We start from the raw sequence: 8883 nt of genomic DNA, 5'->3' as shown, positions 1-8883 counted from the left end.
TCTGTGAGTTTTGGTGCGGCTGCCCTCCTCTTGTGGTTTGTTGTGGTGCCAAATTCGTTTCAATTTTTAATAATGGATTCAATGGTGCTCGTGGGATGTTCAAAGTTTAGGATATTTTCTCTTCAACCCTGATCTGTACTTCTCCCCAACTTCGTCCCCTGGACACTGTTTGAGAGCTCCTTGGATCTTCTGGTGCCACTTTGCTGAGTGGTGCCCCTGCTTAGTGGTGTTGCAGAGACTCTGGGGACTTTCAGAACAGGTGTATATATACTGAGATCATGAGACAGATCATAGTGACACTAGATTGCACACCAGGTGGACTTTATTTAACTAATTATGTGACTTCTGAAGGTAATGGTTGCACTCAGATCTTATTTAGGGGCTTATAGCAAAAGGGGGTGAACACATATGCACACACCACACTTTTCCGTTATTTATTTATTTGAATTTTTAAAAACAAGTTATTTTTTTTATTTCACTTCCACCAATTTGGACTATTTTGTCTATTACATGAAATCCAAATAAAAATCAATTTTAATTCGAGGTTGTAATGCAACAAAATAGGAAAAAACGCCAAGGGGGATGAATACTTTTGCAAGGCACTGTATGTGGGAAGGTGGGATTTTAAAACTGTGAAGTGGTTCTGGCACAATTTGTTGCGCTGATCAATGGCAGAAATTAACAATTTCTCTGAACCCTCGCCTGCCCAGGCCGACAGAGTGAACAGTAAGCAGGAGTTGATATGGAGAGCTGTTCATAAAAGCTTACGTAGGGCATGAAACGACATGAAATGTCACAGGTTTGTCGTTAGTCCAGCTACACAGTGGACTTTGAATAATCTTTCATGTAAATATGCTTTTATGTTTTCCAGCTAGAAAGCGTACTGTTTGAGGCCAGAAACAGCTTTGACTGTGGCCCAAAGCTTCGAGGTCATGAATTGCTTCAAAGGGACGTTTTGGACAGGATGTGGAGAAACAGGACCAAAGCTGTCAAAACCAAGATGGGATACCCCCAAAAACAAGGTGACAGAAGTTGATGGGAAGTGATCAATTTAGCAATAACCTATTTTGTTAAATCACACAGTCATTTCTCTCCATCTTATTTAACCTCTTTTTCTTTCTTTCTTTCTTTCTTTCCTTTCTTTCTTTCTTTCTTTCTTTCTCTGCTCTCTTTCTTTCTTTCACACGAACAACACCCAGGTGCCCACAGACCGACCATGGTGGTGGGGCGGCGAGGCAAGGTGGGGGCGGTAGGGTTCCAACCGTTGCTGAGGTGGCACCCTGAGGAAACGGCGGCAGCGATACGTGGAGAAGGACGGCAGTAACGTATCACGAACGAGCGTCTTGAGAAATACCGCTACATGACAGACATCTTCACTACCCTGGTGGAGCTGAAGTGGCGCTTTAACCTGCTGGTAGTTCACCCTGGTCTACTACAACCACCTGGGTGTTCTTCGGTCTCATCTGGTGGCTCGCTCTTACACCCTGCAGAGACCTGGACCACACTGACGATGGAGACTGGATCCCCTGCGTCAACAACCTCAACGGCTTGCTTCTGCCTTTCCCTCTTCTCCACCAGACGGAGACCACCATCGAAGCTCCGGCTATCGGGCCATCACTGATAAATGCCCAGAGGGAATTCTCTGCCGTTAGTCCAGGCCATCCTGGGCTCCAACTGTCAATGCCTTCATGGTGGGATGCATGTTCGTCAAGATCTCCCAGCCCAAGAAGCAGCCGAGACGCTGATGTTCCTCCCCACAAGGCGGTGATCTCTGTGAGGACAGCAAGCTGTCTGATGTTCAGGTGGAGACCTGAAGAACACACATTGTGAGGCCTCCATCCGGGTCAAGCTGATCCGCTCCAAGCAGACCAAGGAAGGGGAGTTTATCCCGCTCAACCAGACGGATATCACTGTGGGCTTCGAGATGGGGATGACAGGCTCTTCCTGGTGTCGCCACTCATCATGTCTGCACGAGTTCAACGAGGGCAATCCCTTCTGGGAGATCTCACAGAACAGCCGGAGAGAGAGGAGTTTGAGGTAGTAGTCATCCTGGAGGGCATGGTGGAAGCCACAGGTGGGTTCTTCTAATTTAAGGTCAGATTTGCATTTCTGGCCCAATGATGAAGATTTGGACAGGGGAGGGTAAGCTGATCATAGATCTGGGCTCTACGAGGTCTACCTGTAGAAATTTGTATTATAATCATGGAGTGAAAATGATTATTAAAATAACATTAATAACACTATAATTACAGGTATTTTAACTTATAATATGAGAATCTAATGCATGTGTGTGTGACCCTGTTTATAAGCATTCATTCACTTGGTGGGATAAAGAGAGGCAGTCGACAGGAATCACTCAAGACTTACATTTACATTTTAGTCATTTAGGCAGACGCTCTTATCCAGAGCGACTTACAGTTAGTGAGTGCATACATTATTTATTTATTTTCATACTGGCCCCCGTGGGAATCGAACCCACAACCCTGGCGTTGCACCAGATGCTCTCTACTTCAACTACCATCCCTGCCCGTGATTCCCTCCCCTACCCTGTACGACACTGAGCCGATTCTAGAGACCACATCCGACAGAGCCTGATTCAAACCAGGATCTCTAGTGGCACAGCTAACCCTTTGCGATGCAGTGCCTTAGACCACTGCGCCACTTGGGAGACACCAATTAACGTCGGCTGTGAATGCACTTGACAAGGACTGCAACTACACTGTCCTAAATGGCCACAGCATTGTCCTGTATTGCTAATAACCTCTATTGGTGTAGTCTGGCTCCTGGCAGAGAAGCGGAGGGACTCAAGGAAGCCCGTCCCTGTGTGTTTTGGGAGAATCCCAGACCTGTCAATAGCACAGCCTCTGGGAAATTAAACGAGCAGAAGATGTTGAGGGAATTCAGATCGGAATGGGATTGAATTGGGTCGTTCCACCAATTTACGTGCCTTTTGAGAAGGGTAACTTGGTCAAAAGAAACATTTGATTTCACCTAATTCTGTCATAAAGAGCACATGTTCAACTTAATAAAAAACATGTTTCCCATCTCAAGAGGTTAAATTCAAAAAAATACTATAGTAAGGCTTCTATAAGTGCCAAAACAGTAACAGGGTTAAATAACAGGGTTTACAATTTCTTCTTAAATCAGACATAAATCCCCTTGTTTCTAGCAACAGGGAGTGTCAATTGAATGCAACCAAATGTTTAATTGTTAAACATTTCTAGCCTGTCTATATAGTAACAGGAGTTGATGTATTTATGTTCGAACCCATTCCACCAAAACAGCAGAAAATGGCCAAAAAGAGTAGAACCAGCTCACCTGCTTTTACTATATGATTTGACTATTAGGTGTTCAATGTTTCTTTTTAAAAGGAATAGTTTCACCATATTAAAACGAGAGTTCAGTTCACGCTAACAGGGTGGACCTTAAAATGAGGGACAGACATAAATCGAATCACCTAAATCATATGAAATAAATAGTAATCTTCAGAATTGACTTTGTCAAAGCAACAAAATAACTAGGGCTTTCCAATGATGGTGAAACTTGGAGACATTTTGGGATTGTGGGTTAAAATCTTCCTAGAAGTGACACAGGGTTGTGATAGAGAGACATGTCAAAATGCGGATTTTGGCACTTTAGCAAGCCTTTAGCCAAAATTAGGTTTGATTGAATTTTCCATATGGTCTATATTAAAGGGCACTTCATTTAATATAACAGGCTTTAAAATTCTACTATTCCACAATTCTATTACTTTAAAACGTCAAAGGGATGCAAAAGGCACTCTTTCAGGAACGACCCAATTCCTTACATCCCTCCACCGCAATGATTCTGAGTCCAGGTGGGTGGTGGCAGTGAACTGAACTACCGTCGCTTTGATTCAAAGACACACTGCAGGTGATTTACTAGTCTTTTTTTTTCTTTCTTTTTTTTCACCTTTATTTAACCAGGTAAGCCAGGTTGAGAACAAGATAAAGCAAGATAAAAGCAAAGCAGTTGCGATAAAACAACAACACAGAGTTACATGGGGTAAAACAAAACATAAAGTCAAAAATACAACAGAAAATATACAGGTGTGTCAAGTAGGTCGTAAGTTGTAGAGGTAAGGCAATAAATAAATAGGCCATAGTGCAAAAATAGTTGCTAATTTGCCGTAATTAACACTGAATGATAGATGTGCAAAAGATGATGTGCAAATAGAGATACTGGGGTGCAAATGAAGCAAAATAAATAACAATATGGGGGATGAGGTAGTTGGTGGGCTAATTTTCAGAATGACTGTGTTACAGGTGCAGGATCGGTAAGCTTTCTCTGACAACTGTTTACGCTTAAAGTTAGTGAGAGATAAGAGTCTCCAGCTTCAGAGATTTTTGCAGTTCGTTCGAGTCATTGGGAGCAGAGAACTGGAAGGAATGGCGGCCAAAGGAGGTGTTGGCTTTGGGGATGACCAGTGAGATATACCTGCTGGAACGCAGACTACGGGTGGGTGTTGCTATGGTCACCAGTGAGCTAAGATAAGACGGGGATTTTGCCTAGCAGTGATTTATGATGACCTGAGTCAGTGGGTTTGGCTGACGAATATGTAGTGAGGGCCAGCCAACAAGAGCTTACACGGTCACAATGGTGGTATATGGGGCTTTGGTGACAAAACGGATGGCACTGTGATAGACGCATCCAATGTTTACTGAGTAGAGTGTTGGGGGGCTATTTTGTAAATGACACTCGCCAGTCAAGGATCGGGTAGGATAGTCCCTATTTACGAGGGCATGTTTGGCAACATGAGTGAAGCAGGCTTTGTTGCGAAAAGGAAGCCGATTCTAGATCTAACTTTTGATTGGAGATGCTTAAAATCTTGAGTCTGGAAGGAGAGTTTACAGTCTAACCAGACACCTAGGTATTTGCAGTTGGTCCACATACTCTAGGTCAGACCCGCCGAAGTAGTGATTCTAGTCGGGTGGGCGGGGTGCAAGCAGTGTTCAGTTGAAGAGCATTCATTTAGTTTTACTAGTGTTTAAGAGCCGTTGGAAGGATCGGAAGGAGTGTTGTATGGTTGAGCTCGTTTGGAGGTTTGTTAACACAGTGTCCAATGAAGGGCCAGATGTATACAAAATGGTGTCCTCCACATAGAGTGGATCCAGCGTCACCAGCAGCAAGAGCCACATCATTGATATACACAGAGAATAGGTCGCCCGAGAATGAACCCTGTGGCACCCCCATAGGAGACTGCCATAGGTCCAGACAACAGGCCCTCCGATTTGACACATTGAACTCTGAGGAAGTAGAAGTTGGTGAACCAGGGCAAGCAGTCATTAGAGAAACCAAGGCTATTTAGTCTGCCAAGCTGTGAATAGGTGGTTTACAGAGTTTTGTTTACTGAGGATGCAGACTGGGTGGGTGTTATTGCTTCACATTTGTTTTTGATATTCTACTCAATATATAGACTTTGGTTTAACAGAGGGGGAACTTTGATCCATCGCACAGCAAGGGGCTGGTTTTTCCTCTGTATCCCATGTCAATATTGACGGTTTAGTCAAGGGGACAAACTAAAATCTGATGCGGTTTTGAATTTTTAAAGCTATCGGCAGCACGTTGGTTGTTTTTTCTCTTTTTCCCTCAGGAAAGTAAAACCCAATCAGGCCTTGAAGTGGATTTGCCTGAAGTAGGAAAGAGTTTACTGGTTTGCTTTGTTAATCTCAGGTGCTTAGAGAACGGGAGCTTCTGCAACGTACTGACGCAGGAGTCAGGCAGCAAGTGCAGTTGGTGAGTTTAATAATTGAAGACCACGAAGACATACAAACAAGAGACGCACTGGGCATGAAAAACAAAACCAATACTGTCTGAAGACTGGAGGCTACTGAGGGCGAAACTAAAAGGGGAAGGAATCAAGGTACTGATGAAGTCCAGGTGTGCACAACGATGGGGAGCAGGTGTGCGTAATGGGGTTACCAGGACCGGTGGTTAGTAGATCAGCGACGCGGTGCGCCAGAGCGGGAGGGCGTGACAACTTTCGTTTATCTCTATTCTTATTCAACTTTCAATCATACGGTGCTCAAAGGCTTTGTTTAGTTTTTCAGATGCTTCATGTAAAATACATAGGCTAATTGGTATGTTGATTATATATTAAAAATGATCATCATCATCAGGCTCAGTATGTAGGTATCCACTCTATACATGATACCATTGAATTGCCAGTTGTTTTTTTCTTCATTCAGCCCGGGCTGTTTATATTCAAAAGAAGCACAGCTGTACATTACAATTTATCAAATGCGATGCAGGTGCAATGCAAATTAAGTGATATACATTTTTACATACATTGTTAGATTAATTTGTATTTTAAGAATAATGACTAAAGGATTTCACCCCAAATACAGTATAGATGTGTAAACTGTGTTAGAATTATCAAACCACACTAACAGAGGGGGCGGGACTAAACATTCCAGGGTGAAGGTTTGGTCCTCTGTAGCTCAGCTGGTAGACCACGGCGCTATCTGACGCGGCAGGTAGTGGGTTCGATCCCCAGGACCACCCATACACCAAAAAAAAATTATGCACATGACTCGAGTTAAGTAGCTTTGGATAAAAAAAAGTCTTGCTAAATGGCATATTATTATTATATTATGAAGGAGAAAGGTGGAAACCTGTTCAAGAAAGCCTCTAAGGTGGGGCGGAGCAAAGTGCCTTTGTGCTGTCAAGGGGTATAAAACAGGGAGGTTAGTGGGTTTTGGCGCCAGAGCTCTCCATGAATAAATATACAGATCATTCTTGCTGGACGTGGATTCGGAATTTTATGATTAAAAACCAGAGAGCCTACAACCTCTGGTAATGATTCAAGCTTAGTTGAATTAGAGATAGAAATTCTCTTAACAATAATGGCTGCTGAAAAAATTACTCCCGATACAGATACAAGGTTGTGAATCATCCAACCTGCAACCCCCTTACCTCTTAATATCAGTGTGTGTATGTGTGTGTAGCGTGGTGTACATTGGTCTGTCTGCCTTGATACTCCTGGCACTGTGCTGTGCATGGTCTGGTTTGTTCCTTTATTCTCACTGGAAATATGTACTGTAAATTGATCGCTCTTCTATGGTTCACTTGAGCAGAGGATGAAAACCGCTGCAAGCTATTCGTATAGGCAATCCACCTATAAATATTCAGAAAGTGTGTGTTTGTTTATCTGTGTGTGTGTTTATCTGTGTGTGTTTCTGCATCTGTGCGTTTGATGTGTGACACGTTGTGATTGAAAGAGAAGATGCACATCTCTGTATTACAAACACTGTCAGCCTATTTCCTTTTTCCCAATGAGATCTTGTCTCACTCTCTTGTCTCAGTTGTTTTAATACAACCCTGGAAATCCCTGCTAAAATGTTTGCACAATGAAAGGAGTACAGCTCATTTTAAAGTCAGGAAGACAAAGCATAGTGAATCTTAATTAGGATCCACAAAGCACAACAACCCAGCTTGGGTCCAGGTCTTAAGATAGTTCCATAGACAAGGGCTTTACAAAAAACATTTAGATCATACCCAATCACAAGTAGTTTCAAGTTCCTATCCTCTATTTCATGTCATTAATGTCTGTCTCCCCCCCTCTCTCTCTCAAGGAATGACATGCCAGGCGCGCAGCTTATACCACTAGACTCAGAGGTTCTGTGGGGGGAGCGCTTCACCCCTGTGCTCTCCCCAGAGGGAGGGCTTCGACTAGGTGGACTCAGAATCCTTCCACCACACCTACCCTACCCCGACCCCCACCTGCTCTGCCCGAGAGCTGGCCGAGCTGGACAAGAAGGGAGAGGCCATCCCCCTACCTCCCACTTCAGTCCCCACCTCCAGTCCTGGGAGCGCCACACCACGTCCAGAGAAGGAGAAGACAGAGGGGAGGAAGAGGTGGGGTGGGAGGCGAAGGGATGGAGAGGGGGAGAACGTTAGCAATGGAGATGTGAACAGGAATGGATGATGGGCATGAATGAGTGTGCATTCAGGAAAACACAGACCATGTCATCCGATGATGCTGCTCACTGGTTTAAAACACGTTCATACATAGAACAGAGGCTACAAGTAGGCAAGATTTCAAAACCACAACATCATGAAGATGGGCAAGAAGTACTTGTGCAAGTGACTCAATGTCTCAAAGGCTTTGATATCAAACTTCATCAAGTGTCAAACTACAAACTATGATATCCTAATAGTTTTTGGCTGCTATTAGAGGGACCAAAGGTAAGTCTTCATGCAGACTCATTATTTTTTTATTAAAAGCATTTAGTGCCTAATATTCTGATCTAAAACAACTTGGATAACTAGTGGTCTATGATTTAAAAGTTTCAAATAATGGTATGTAAATTATTGAATACTGAACTAGAGCAATGTGTGTAAGAATGAATGTGAAAAGACGATAAATTAAAGGAGGCCTAGCCAAATGCCCTTCCATTTCAAGTATTTTGATACACACGTTATGCTTACATGTGTTCATTTTCGTGAAATTAATATTTACTTTGTATCGAAATCTTAAATCACTAAGGTTATAAGGCCTTTGCCTTTTAATGAATTGTTTAAAGTTATGGTTTGGATTTCTTACACCATTTTGTTGGCTCACAAATGATCCTGTTCATGGCATTTTGGAAGGGAGTTTGCTATTAGTGGGCGTTGCCAACTACTCCTAATAAAATAAATAACTGAGCGCTTATCATGGAATTTGAAATGATTGGAAGTCTTTTTTGTTTTTTTTTGCATTTTACATTCACACCATGGTGACCACACACATATTTGTTTTTAGAGGTTGATCATTCACTCTCGAGGTGTGCCATTTTGAGTCTTACCTGGTGAAGATGCACCTCTAACTGGAAAACGTCATGACAAGTACTACTCTGGTCCTCTCAGGTCTCTCAACTTCTT

The 8883-nt window shown here is 43.0% G+C and overlaps 1 pseudogene; it reads left to right on the top strand.

Annotated features, from left to right (window-relative positions):
• Positions 1–668: 668 nt before the first annotated feature.
• On the top strand, positions 669–7948 carry LOC123490948 (annotated as a pseudogene).
• Positions 7949–8883: the final 935 nt, after the last annotated feature.

The sequence above is a fragment of the Coregonus clupeaformis genome, unplaced genomic scaffold, assembly GCF_020615455.1.
Source record: "Coregonus clupeaformis isolate EN_2021a unplaced genomic scaffold, ASM2061545v1 scaf5782, whole genome shotgun sequence".
Lineage (NCBI taxonomy): Eukaryota > Metazoa > Chordata > Actinopteri > Salmoniformes > Salmonidae > Coregonus > Coregonus clupeaformis.
The sequence above is the reverse complement of the archived record's forward strand: the minus strand, read 5'-3'. Positions and strand labels throughout refer to the sequence as shown.